Source organism: Gracilinanus agilis, chromosome 1 (genome assembly GCF_016433145.1).
Source record: "Gracilinanus agilis isolate LMUSP501 chromosome 1, AgileGrace, whole genome shotgun sequence".
In the NCBI taxonomy this organism is placed as follows: Eukaryota; Metazoa; Chordata; class Mammalia; order Didelphimorphia; family Didelphidae; genus Gracilinanus; species Gracilinanus agilis.
The window spans coordinates 588568545-588582783 of record NC_058130.1 but is presented as its reverse complement, the minus strand read 5'-3'; positions in this window follow the sequence as shown (position 1 = coordinate 588582783).

Here is a 14239-nt window from a genome sequence, read left to right as displayed (position 1 = left end):
AAATATGTAAGTTAACCCCAGTTTTTACCATAAGAGTTTGGTGGGGAGAGATGGACGTAGAAAAGACAGGACCTCAAGTGGGCACACAGTTTCTAATGCTATCTGTTGAGCAATGGTGTCAGCCAGGCAATTTCCTACAGCCACGGGTGAGTCTCCAGCCTGGTGTCCAGGGAAGTGGATGTCAGTGAGAGCAGATGGAAACCAAATAGCTTCAGGGAGTGTCAAAATCTCAGGGCCATTTTTTTTTTAACCCTTAACTTCTGTGTATTGGCTCATAGGTGGAAGAGTGGTAAGGGTAGGCAATGGGGGTCAAGTGACTTGCCCAGGGTCACACAGCTGGGAAGTGTCTGAGGCCAGATTTGAACCTAGGACCTCCCGTCTCTAGGCCTGACTCTCAGTCTACTGAGCTACCCAGCTGCCCACAGGGCCATTTTTAATGGCACGGCCTGCAGAATTTAGGAACCCGCATTCACAGTACAGTGTACCATGGACATGGACAGTTGCAAAGGCATACTTGCTATCAGTGTAAATGTTAACAGACTTGCCACATGCCCAGAGAAGAGCCTGAGCCAGGCCTATGAGTTTTGCCCTCTGGGCAGATGTCCAGGTGGCTGGGGCCCAAAATGTCTTTGGGAGCTCCATGACAGCAGCACCTGAGAGGTGAATGCCTTGTTGAATGAAGCTACTGCCATCTACAAATAAAACATGATTAGCAGCAGACAAAGGGAGATTAGAAAGGTCAGGGTAGACACCAGTGAGGGTGTCCAACAACTGCAGGTAGTCATGTAGAGGAGATGGATCCCCAGGGAGGGGGAGGAGAGTAGCAGGATTCAGAGAGATAGAGGAGATGAAGGTATCAGAAGGTGAGTTCAAGAGCAGAGCTTGGTACTAGGCAATGTAGGCATTTGATAGCTACCAATCAGGGGGCCTATGGAGAAGGGCATCAACAGAATGAGGAACAGTTAAAATAAGATCTTGTCCAAAGGTTAGTTTAGAGCAGTGATTCCCAAACTTCTTTGGCCTACCGCCCCCTTTCCAGAAAAAATATTACTTAGCCCCCTGGAAATTATTATTTTTTAAATTTCAATAGCAATTAATAGGAAAGATAAATGCACCTGTGGCCATCACCGCTTCCCCCACCCCCGGATCACTGTAGCACTCACCAGGAGGCGGTAGCACCCACGTTGGGAATATTATGGAATAAAATGGAAGTATGATATGTTGTGGAATAAAAGGAGAATATAGGAAGGGCTAATCAATCAGGCTAATCACAGAGGCTAGGTACTTGAGGGTGCTGAGAAGAATAGGCTGGGTCCTTCAGGCAGGGAAACTATCTCTATACTATAAGAAGAATTGAGTCAGCCAGAGATGGTATGGGTCTGGCTGAAGGGTTTCTTCAGCCTCCTGCTGTTATTTCTAAGCTCCCTTGAGGCCTTAGGAGTCAAGAGGCCCCTCCCTACCGGTAAAACTGAAACCTTACAGGAAGTGACGGCTGGTCACTTCCTGCCCAAGATGGATGCCTAGATTTGCCCTCAAGAATAAAGAAAGGTTATTCCTTTCCTTCTTCAGCCCTTGCCCTATTAGTGGATACAATGATTCACCGAAAACTCTTGGTATAAAAGTCAAAGGGATTTATTATGTCAAGGGTAAGTTGAGGGGAAAAAGGACTAGGGTCTGGCAACTGCTGCTAAGGGAGAAGCTGGTGCTGGGGGAAGAGTCACTGAAGAGGGGATCAGGCAGCTCCCTCAGCCAAAAGTAATTTCCCTGCCCTGATGTAAAAGTTCAGCAGATTGTTAGATGAAGTGATGATTTGGTTTAGGTTATTCCTGCCTGTCTATAAAGCCAATTCCCACAATTTCCACCTACCAAATCACCCTTCCTCCCAGGGCCCATTAGGGAAATCCAGGGAATAGCAGGATGTTAATGGAGAGGTCCAAGGAAATCAGGCAAAGCCCCAAAGCCAAAAGCCCTTCAGTTGGTACTCCAGGGATATTTATAGACCAGCTCTAACGGTTTTCCTGTGAGCCCAGTACCCTGGCTGGGTCAACATTCTAATCCCTCCAACTGCCAGGGGTTGCTACAGTTGGTTTGCAAGTGCAAGGGATTTTGCTGCAACCCTGCATTAGAGGAATCACTGCTTTAGAGGCTTCCTTAACCAGAGTAGCTGTTCCTGTGATTGCCCTGAGACAAGTGAGCCATCTGGCTGCCACAAAGTTTCTTGGGACGATAAGCCACAGGGCAGTTTTGGCTTCAACACTGGCAAATAGAATATTACTAATACACCTAAGACTAATTCACTCTACTAACTGAAAAAAAAAAAACTGAAAAAAACCAAAGTGGTTTTTTTGTTGTTTCATTTAAAAGGAAGATCAAAGCAGGGTCAGTACTTCTGCTTGAGGTAGAAGGGATGATGAAAACAAGGCGATGGAGAGAAGGCAGAACTACTTTCTATTATTTTACTTTGTGTTTCAATGGGGGAAGAAAATTTATAAAAGTGGGAAGGAAAGGTAGGTAAAAAAAAAGTGGGGACAAGGTAGAAAAATCTGGAGAATCAGGAGTGGAAGCAGGAGAGAAGTGAGAACAGATGGTCTGGGTGCCTCAGGGTCAATTGGGGTGAAATTCTGATAGGTCTCAAAAAGTCTCTCTAAGAAGGCCGCCAGAGATTCTGTGGGTCCCTGAACTATCTCACTGACCTCTGAGAGGTTAGTGGGCTTTCGAGCTGCTGCCCATACTCCAACTAACAGGGTCTGTTGGTACCCGTCAAGGGCTTCCCTCCCTGAGTCACTGTTATACTCTCACAAGGGCCGTCTAGAGGGAAAAACAAATTCCTGTCTGTCAACATCTACTGTAGGCTGACCATCCATGTCCAAAATGGAGTGCAGAGCCTCCCTATGGATACGGAGGCACTCCTCAAATGTAAAAAGAGTCTGCAGAAGTTGTTGACAGTCATCCCAAGTGGGGTTATGGGTAAAGAAAATACTTTCAAGGAGGGAAATAAGGTTCTGGGGCTTTTCAGAGAATGGGAAGGGGGGGGGGTTCTGAGTCTTCCAATTGTAAAGATCAGTGGAAGAGAAGGGGACATAAACAAGAAAAGGTACATCTGCTTCAGGGGTGACAGAGGGGGGCACAGGAGCCTGGCAGAGGGGCAATTGTGGAACAGGGAGAGGGGTTTTTTGGTAGTTTGTACCCTTGCGAGTGGCAGCAGGGAAGGGAATAGAGGTTGGCTGACTAATTGCAGTATCTTCCACTTTTGCTGGGGATTTTAGGGAGGGGTGTAGGGATGACGTCTGGCAGGGAAGTGGGGGGGCTGATGGTGGTGAGTATGGTGGTGGGATCTCACCCTCTTGGTGGTGTGGCTCATCCTGGAGGACAGGAGCCGGAGGCATCTGAGAAGTTTTTACTATCTGTGAAGGTGGGGATAAGGGACCTAAGGTGTGGGAACAGTTTTGGAAGCAACCCTTCAGTTTGGGGGGGACCTTCACAAGACTGATCCAAGCATCAATATAGGGGATTTGATCCAGGCGGCCAGGATCCCCATAAATGATTCTCTTAATGTCAAAACAGATCTGAAGGTTAGTGGATCCCTCTGGTGGCCAATCCACCGGAAAAGCTGGCCATTCCAATGTGCATAAATGACGCAAGGTGTCAGAGCCTACCTTTTCCCCATTTCCTGAGGCCACCTTCTTAAAGACTTTGAAATTAGTTAACACACATTCAAGGGGGGTTGGGCCAGACATCAATATAGTGTTACCCATTTTTAGCAGCGGTACAAGTATGGACCTCCCAGACAGACAAGACACACAAAAGACAATAAACAGTCCATATAATACACCCACAGGGCCTGAGGACTTCTGAGGTCCCTGGGTAGGAGGCACTTAGTCACGTCCGAATGCTTTCCTACCCCAAATGGATCCAGCCTAACTCAGAACAGAACAAAAGGAATCCTTAGACAACAGAGATGTCCAAATATTCAATTTATGAGATGTCCCTGGTGTGATATTGGAAATTTGGGGGTCCTTGAACTTATTTTGAAGTCCCTGGTCTAAACTTCCTGTGGACATTTAGATCTCTTACAACTACATTTCCCATGATTCAACTGGCTTCCTGTCTTACGTGATGATGTAAGCCAAAGTAAGCAGAAGGCTAAATAGGGAGATTGGGACTGGTACTTTCTTTTTCCTGATGAAACAGCCAGGTGGGCGGAGGTATGGTGCAGCATTTGAAATAAATCTTAATAGGCATGTGGCTTCATTTTTTTCTAAATGGTTTTCAATAAACCCTTGAAACCATGATATTTTTAATTCTGTCCCTCTATATTAATTTTATTTGTTACACTGGACAAGGTACATAAACAAACTTCTTTTCCCCCGGCAATGATGACCCTCCACACAATCACACAGTCACAGATAAAAGACAAGGGGGGGCCACCAAGCAGGGGTCAGAAGTTACTCATCACTGCCAGGGCATCTCACTGCGCCTCCAAGGTGTTATGGAACACTTGGACTGTAACCACACAGACCCAGGAAAGTCAGATGGAGATTCCTTTATTATCAGTGCCGGGGCATACTCAGAGAGAGCAGCCCCCATGCCTTGTATGAACAGAATATATATACATTTTTCAAAGTAGGACAGAAGTTGTTTACAAAGTCAGGGGACTGGTCAGCTCTGGATTCTGCCTAGTGACAGAAGGTGGTTTTCCATGGAAGCAGCCGAGGTTACAGAAGCAAAGGGATGTGGTTATAAAGGTGTTTTATTTTCTGACACTTGGGATGTGGGGAATATAATAAGGGAAATTTCCTGAATTTATGAAAAAATAAGTTTGTATAGGTGTCTGGGGCACAGTGTGTACAGCATGTTGTATTGTGGCACCTGGGGGCATCTTGAACAAAACAACTTCAGGATGTGGTACCTTGGCACCTTTGAGCTTTTGTCATGTCATTCTTGGCATTTTTGAGCTTTTGTCATAACACAATGAAGACATTCTTCCAACAATTAGAGCAACACCTATAAACCCCACTATTATAACTCCCCAGCTTGTCTCCCCTTACCTGGGAAGGGTATCAGCATTATTAAATCAAATTACTTTTATTCGCTTGGATTTTTTTTAATGTGCAGCACTTTATGGGGTTTGAGGAAAAAGTAGAGAATGTGTCACAAAGTCAAACAACAGGGTATCAACTTGAGAAGACGAGAAACTCTGAATTCAAGTTATATTCTTCTTCCCTAAATGCTAAAGTGTGAAGGGGAACAAAGGGTATTTTATTCTCATTTCTTAGAAAAAGTAAGAAATAATGCCTTTATATACCCAGTATATTATAGCTCTGTTTTTAAAAAGGACCAAATTTGTTCAGCTGTGTCACAACCATCTGGACTGCTGAGGCTCCCCAAACATGAAAGCAGAGAATGTTGTTCATTCTGCCAGCTTCAAAAGTATTAGCAGCATGAAACCTAAAGGAGCAAAGAAGTTATGCTGAGAACTTGACAAGGATTTCTATGAACTTGTTATTCATGAAGTTGTTCTAGGAGAGGGAAGTTAAACTTCATTTTCATTCACAGGGATCCGCTTGACTTTTAATTCTAAAAATTATGGGCAAAGTGGAAACATTACAGTCATGACACTGTGCAATCAATACCTTTGAAAAATTCTTATCATGGCTAAACAAGAAAAGAATACAGTTTAATGCAAGTGTAAGCCACCAAGTGGGAACAAAATTTGTAAAGGTATATATAATACAACTGCTTCCCCCATGTCCAATTTTGGGAGAGCAGAACAATGAAAAGAATACAGAAATGGACACAGAATGCTAAATGCGTAGGTCATATGATGATATTATCTTCCTAATGTTGAACTATCCTTGTGTCTCATGTATAAATCCCACTTGGTCATAATGAATAATCTCTTGGTTAAATTTGCTATATTCTGCTTGACAGTATTTTCTTTAAAATTTTCAATTCAATAATAATGAACACTATTGGCCTATAGTTTTCCTTCTGTTTTATCTTTCTCTGATTTAGGTATTAGCACTATGTTTGTCTCATATAAGAATTCTAGTAGGGTGCTTTCTTTCTCAAAATTTGAGAACAATTTGTAAAATATTACTACTAATTGCAGAATTCTCCTTTAAATCCTTTAGGATCAAGAGTTCCTGGCTTTGGTGTTTTCTTTAGAACTAGATCAATTTCCTTATCTAAGATTCTGTGATTTGAGATCTCTTAACTAGTCATCCTATAGTCTTGGGTCAGATGGGTAGGGTACTTTATCTTCAAAACTGTTGTGAGGAAGATAAGATTAGTTATTGATTAGGTATTAAGATGTATCTAGCAGGAAGGAGCTGGAGCTGGGAATTCCAGGATGGAATGAGGGAGCAGGAAAAAGTGACGTGCTCTGGGAAGGACTCCATTGCGGTTAACAAAAACTGTATTTGGCCCTGGGAGCACTCAGAGTAAAAGGACATCCTGTATCCTGATATTCCCCTGGGATCCTGAGTGGTGGCATCTAGCAAAGAGAGAAGATCAACAGTCCTGTACCAAGGAAGAGGAGAAAGTTTTGAGATCTGGTGGACAGCATTTCAAGCAAAACCCTCCCTACTTGGTACCTGAGACAACCTTGGCTCTTGGCATCCAGAGATCATCAGTGGATTGCAGTGAGAATCCCAAAGCTACAAAGCCCCTAGCTGAGCTGCTCAAGCCTGGCAGGTTCCAGGTCTGAGGCAGTCACCCAGAGACTCCACTGGTCCTTGGGCCCTGTCAATTTAGATTACTAAGTTAGTGTAGAAATAAGTCTTTCCTTTCCCTGTGGGTTATGTCATTAGATTTAAGGTTTCAGAGTAAATAATCCTATCCCACCTTTTAGTTGTTCATAATTAAACCTAGTTATATCCTGTTACCTTGTCTATTGAATTCAAAGCCTCTGGCCCAGGCTGGCAGTTGGACAACTGTTCCTTTTTCAGTTAGGAGCAGCTTGGCTGTTCTGATCCCCATGTCCAGGTCTAGTCTCTCATAAATCCCAGTGTGTGTACTCACAAACCACTTAAGTTTATTTATAATATCCCTGGTGACCCCGTTACCTTTACTTATATTTTCCACAATACTCTGAAATGGTCATATTCATTCTCAGTGCTTGTGGAGTTGTTTTTCTTTGTAATGTTATAGGTCGCATGAATAGCAGTGGTTCTTGAGTCTTTCAGAGTCATTTTCCTTCATAATGTTATTATATAAACTGTTCTCCAGGTTCTGCTCACTTTACTCTGCACTAATTCATACAGATCTTGAGTTTTTCCTAAAATCATTCATTTAGTCCATTAATTCTTATGGCACAATTGCATTACATTCACATATCATAATTTATATATCCATTCCCCAAAGATGGGGACTCCTTTGGTGTCTAGTTTTTTTGCAGCTACAAATATTTTTGTACATATAGGCCCTTCCCCTTTTTAAAAATATATTTTTAGAGGGCAGCTGAATAGCTCTTTGAACTGAGAGCCAGACCTAGAGACAGGAGGTCCTAGGTTCAAATCTGGCCTCAGATACTTCCTAGCTGTGAGACCCTGGGCAAGTCTCTTAACCCCCATTGCCTAGCCCTTACCACTCTTTGCCTTGGAACCAATACACAGTATTGAGATTCTAAGGTGGAAGGTTAGGGTTTGAAAAAATTAAATTTAATTTAAATTAAAATATATTTTGGGTTATAGGCCTAGTGGTGGCATCACTGGGTCAATGAATATGCTATGCACACTTTAGTTCCTTTTTGGGCAGTTTCAAATTGCTTTCCAAAATAATGTAGTGCAATTCACAGCTCCACTAACAGTCAATAAACACTTATTAAGTGCCAACTATGTGCCAAACACAGTGCTTTGTGCAAGTGGTACAAAAAAAAAAACAGTCTCTGGCCTAAGGGGCTTTACAATCTAATAGGGGAGACAACAAGGAAATGAATATAAACAAAAAAAAATGTATAATTCAGAATAAATAAGACGTAAATGAGAGGGAAGATACTAGAGTTAAAAAGGGTTAGGAGGGGATATAGGTGGGCTCAGTGAATTGAAAGTCAGGCCTAGAGATGGGAGGTCCTAGGTTAAAATCTGGCCTCAGACACTTCCTACTTGTGTGACCCTGGCCAAGTCACTTAACCTCCACTGCCTAGCCCTTACCACTAAGGAAAGGGGAAGGCTCCTATAGAAGGAAGAGGACAATAGTGTCCTCTGTTTTCTCAGTTCCTTCAATGTAATTTTCATTCAAAATTTACCAAATTGGGTGTCAAGTGGAACCTCAGTTTCTTTAATATGTATTTATTAGCAGTTTGGAGAATTTTTTCATATGGTTGCTCATAGTTTGGATTCATTCCTTTGAAAACTGCTTGTTCATGTCCTTTGATGACCATCTATAGTGGGATGGCTTAAGTTTTTACAAAGCTCCTCTTGTATCTTGGCTATCAAATTTTTAATAGAAACTTGTTGCAAAAATTTTTGCTAGCTATGCATCTCTTCTAATTTTAATTGCATTGATTTCTAAACATAAATCTTAAAACAAGTTATCATCCAATCACTGTTTAAATAAAGAGTGACAGGGAACTTACCACCTACAAGTGTTACTCATTTCATTTTTGAATTATTAAAAAATTCCTCCTTGTATTGAGTTAAAATATTCTACACATTAACTTCTACTTGTTGGTTTTAGTTTTGCCCTTTAGCCCAACGGAATACATTTAATCCTTCTGTGATAACTGTTCAAAAAATTATGTTCTGCCTGAGTTTTAATTTCCTCTTCCTGAGGGTAATCTTAATTTTGAAGTTTTGGGTTCCCCTACCCAGTTCACCTTTCTTTCACTATGAGGCAGCTTATAGTTCCTCATAAATCTGATACTTGGAACATAACATTCTATAGACCATGTGACTAGAAAAGTACAGGAAGTATCACTCACTTTGATTCATATTTGTGATCCACAGAACCCCTCAGGGTTATCTTTTTATGAACTTTGCTCTACTTTCTATCAAGGTCCACCCACACTGAATTTGTGTAGCTGTTTCCTCTCCCCTTGCCCACTCCCACCCCGCACCATGTGTAGCCCTTTTCATTTACTCACTCCTATTACATTTCACTTTACAAGAGATGGTCTATTATTTTAGCATAAAGATTTTCCTGGAACCCAATTATTTCAAATGTTCTGCTATACCTAGTAGATGCATATCTTCTAATTTGATACGCTTGCCACCTATGCTTATTTAAGTCATTGATTAAAAAAAATGTTGAAAAGAAGAGGGCCAAAGGAAAAGTAACTCATTCTGCCACTCAATATGTCCTATTATATTCTATCAAACTAATTAACACAGGAGTGAGAAGCATTTCCTCCAGCACCAATCAGTTCCTGCACCAGACTTGGTGATCCTCCCTGAACATTCCATACAGCTCTTTTGTGAGCTCCTCATCCATCTAACTTTGGTGTCCACCTCTCACCCCATTCTTACCTGTGGCTCCAAGAAGCTGTGGCATGTCCAGTGGCCACACCTCTGTGAAACTATCTCAGCAGATGAGCTAACCCAGGATGAGGGTAACCAATAGGCCTGCTCAGTCTGGTAGCAGGGTGTGAACACTTCCCCTAGATGAATGGGCAGATGAGAACAATTTGTTCCAATGGTCCTGAAGGCACTGGGGAGCGCTTAGATTTTGGTCAAACATCAAAGATACCAAAGTCAGCTAACAAACAAAAATCACATGATTATCTCAATAGATGCTGAAAAAGCCTTTGACAAAATACAGCACCCATTCCTATTGAAAACACTTGAAAGTATAGGAATAGAAGGTCCTTTCCTAAAAATAATAAACAGTATATATCTAAAACAATGAACAAGCATCATATGCAATGGGGATAAATTAGAAGCCTTCCCAGTAAGATCAGTTGTGAAACAAGGATGCCCATTATCAACTGTAGTATTTAACATTGTACTAGAAACACTAGCAGTAGCAATTAGAGAAGGAAAAGAAATTGAAGGCATTAAAATAGGCAAGGAGGAATCTAAGCTATCACTCTTTGCAGATGATATGATGGTCTACTTAAAAAATCCTAGAGAATCAACTAAGAAGCTTGTAGAAATAATCAACAACTTTAGCAAAGTTGCAGGATACAAAATAAATGCACATAAATCATCAGCATTTCTATATATTTCCAACACATCACAGTAGCAAGAGGTAGAAAGAGAAACACCATTTCAAATCACCCTAGACAATATAAAATACTTAGGAATCTATCTACCAAAACAAACACAGGAATTATGTGAAAACAATTACAAAACACTTTCCAAACAATTAAAACTAGATCTAAACAATTGGAAAAACATTGATTGCTCATGGGGGTAGGATGAGCTAACATAATAAAAATGACCATTCTACCCAAATTAATTTATTTACTTAGTGCCATACCTATCAAACTACCAAAAAACTTCTTTACTGAATTAGAAAAAGCTATAACAAACTTCATTTGGAAGAACAAAAGAATAAGAATATCAAGGGAAATAATGAAAAAAAATGGGGGCCTAGCAGTACCAGATATTAAACTATACTATAAAGCAGCAGTCATCAAAACAATATGGTACTGGCTAAGAGACAGAAGGGAGGATCAGTGGAATAGACTTGGGGTAAGTGACATCAGCAAGACAGTGTATGATAAACCCAAAGAGCCCAACTTTTGGGACAAAAATTCACTATTTGACAAAAACTGCTAGGAAAATTGGGAAACAATATGGGAGAGATTAGGTTTAGACCAACAGCTCACACCCTACACCAAGATAAATTCAGAATGGGTGAATGACCTGAATATAAAGAGGGAAACTATAAATGATTTAAGTGAACACAGAATAGTATACTTGTCAGATCTCTGGGAAAGGAAAGATTTTAAAACCAAGCAAGAGTTAGAGAAAATTACAAAATGTTAAATAAATTATTTTGATTATACTAAATTAAAAAGCTTTTGTACCAACAAAAACAATGCAACCAAAATCAGAAGGGAAACAACAAATTGGGAAAAAAATCTTTATAACAAAAAACTCTGACAGGGGTCTAATTACCCAAATATACAAGGAATTAAATCAATTAGATAAAAAAATCAAGCCATTCCCCAATTGATAAATGGGCAAGGGACATGAATAGGCGATTTTCAGATAAAGAAATCAAAACTATTAATAAGCACACGAGAAAGTGTTTTAAATCTCTAATAATTAGAGAAACGCAAATCAAAACATGCTGAGATATCACCTCACACCTAGCAGATTGGCTAAAATGATAGTAGGGGAGAGTAATGAATGTTGGAGGGGATGTGGCCAAATTGGGACATTAATGCATTGCTGGTGGAGTTGTGAACTGATCCAACCATTCTGGATGACAATCTGGAACTATGCTCAAAGGGCTATAAAAGAATGCCTGCCCTTTGATCCAGCCATACCATTGTTGAGTTTGTACCCAAAAGAGATCATAGATAAACAGACATGTACGAAAATATTTATAGCCGTGCTTTTTGTGGTGGCAAAAACCTGGAAAACGAGGGTATGTCCTTCAATTGGGGAATGGCTGAACAAATTGTGGTATATGCTGGTGATGGAATACTACTGTGCTCAAAGGAATAATAAACTGGAGGAATTCCATGTGAACTGGAAAGACCTCCAGGAATTGATGCAGAGTGAAAGGAGCAGAGCCAGAAGAACATTGTACACAGAGACTGATACACTGTGGTAAAATCAAATGTAATGTACGTCTGTACTAGCAGCAGTGCGATGACCCAAGACTATTCTGAGGGAGTTATGGAAAAGAACGCTACCCATATTCAGAGGAAGAACTGCAGAAGTGGAAACACAGAAGAAAAGCAACTGCTTGAACACATGGTTTGAGGCGGACATGATTGGGGATGTAGACTTGAAACTACCACACCAATGCAACTATCAACAATTTGGAAATAGGTCTTGATTGATGACACATGTTAAAACCAGTGGAAATGTGCATAGGCTATGGTGGGGAAGAGATTGGGAGGTGAAGGGGAAAGTAAGAAGATGACTCATGTAACCATGATAACTTTTCTAAAAAATAAAAATCATTTAAACAAATAAATAAATAAAATTTTAAAAAATTAAAAAAAAAAAAGATACCAAAGTCATCCACTGCATCCTGGACCAGTGCCAGTCATCTTGACTTTTGTCTTGCTCCTGGACTTCAATGACTCTGGAAGAGAAAGTGAGGCTGATGACTATGTAATTCTGCCTCACTTAAATCCAATTCACTCACAAGTCAAGACATCATCCCATGATGCCATTGGTCATCCTTTGATAACAAAGGATGAAGGGCAATACCAGTTAGAGTTCTACATCACAAGAGCTGCTTAACTAATCTCTGTTAACACTCTTTGGGGTACAACTGTGACAAGTACTAATCTACCTTAAAGTATATTTATCCAGCCTACTTTCCCATATGCTTTTATTACTCCAATTTTATTATACTTAGCCATAACCATGGCTTAATTTCATGTATTTTGAAATGTATAATCACTTTACTTTTGAATCAATAGCGCTAAATATATGAAGAGAGGCTGTAAAGGAGAAGTGTTCAGTCTCCTGACTTCTAATCACCTCTTAGCTCTGAAGTTACCCACAAGGTCTCTTCAAGACAACGTACATTACCACCAATAATTCATCTTATTAAATGCAAAGTTAGGCAAATCAAAGTATAAAGAGTCAAGGCAAAAATTTAGAGAACATTTAAGTCTAAACTCACAGCATATACAATGCTTGAAATAATAAAATGTAATAAGACATTTTTGAAACTTAATCTGAAGTTTTAGGTTAACAATGTACTTATAAATGAGAGATTACTTTCAGGGTATGTTATTTAAAATAACAAGATACTTCTCAGGAAGAGATGAACTGAAATTAAGTGTTCTTGAGAGCCTACCAAATTGCACTGTCTCTTTTATATTAGAAGATATATTTTTATTATCAATAAGCCTAATTTCTAACTACTAACCTAAATTGAGAGTGCCATAAATCCAAGTGCCCCCTTTACATTTATTTTGAGGCAAGATAATTTGATTCCCCATCATTTCCTACAGACAAAAAATTAACAGAATTTCCTCTGAAGAGCTTCAGCAAACATATTACACACTCTAGAGAGTTCAATTGAGAAGGCTTAAAATACTTCCTATGATCAAAGGTTTTAGGTTGGAAGGAGCTTTACAGATCACCTACTCCAACTACCTCATTTTACAAATGAGGAAACTTAAGCCTAAAGGGATTAACTGAGCATTTTTCCCATTACAGCCCATCTTTGGCTCTTATGTTTATAGTACCAACTACAGAGTTGCTTCTTTAAAGTTCTTGTATTAAGAAAAAATCCTTGTACAAAAATATTTATAGCCTTGCTCTTTGTGATGGCAAAAAATTGGAAAATGAGTGTCCATCAATTGAGGGATGGCTGAACAAATTGTGGTGTCTGATAGTGATGGAACACTATGGTGCTGAAAGGAATGATGAACTGGAGGATTTCTATGTGAACTGGAATGAACTCTAAGAACTGATGCAGAGTCAAAGGAGCAGAACCAGGAGAACATTGTACAGAGACATTGTGGCACAATCTAATGTACCAGACTTTTCTACTAGTAGCAATTCAATGATCCAGGACAATGCCAAGGAACTTGGGAGAAAGAATGCTATTCAATCCAGATAAAGAACTGTGGGAGTAGAAACACAGAAGAAAAACATATTATTGATCACGTGATTCAATGGGGTTATGATTGGGGTTCTGGTGTTAAAAGATCACTCTATTGCAAATATGAAAAATATGTACATAGATTTTGAAAAATGATACATGTATACCCCAGAGGAATTACTCACCCTTTCCAGGATGGGAGGAAGGAAGAAGGGTGGGAAAATCATGAATCACGTAACCATGGGAAAATACTCCAAATAAATAAATTAATTAATTAAAAAATAAAATTCAAAAATAAAGTTCTTGTATTAGTATGAATGCTTCTTTCCAGGGTTGAAGTTCATTGTGAACACCCTCTGCATAGCTAGGCACACATAACTAGGCACTTAACATACTTTTCAATTACAATGATTAACATGAGAGAGAGAAAAAGAGATAGCAATCTTCTGTGTTCTCCTTCCATAATAAAGTAAGTTTAAATCTATCATGAATGAGATTTAGACATTAATGAACTCTATGGTAGTATGGCACTTAAGCAGATGTTAACTTAGAT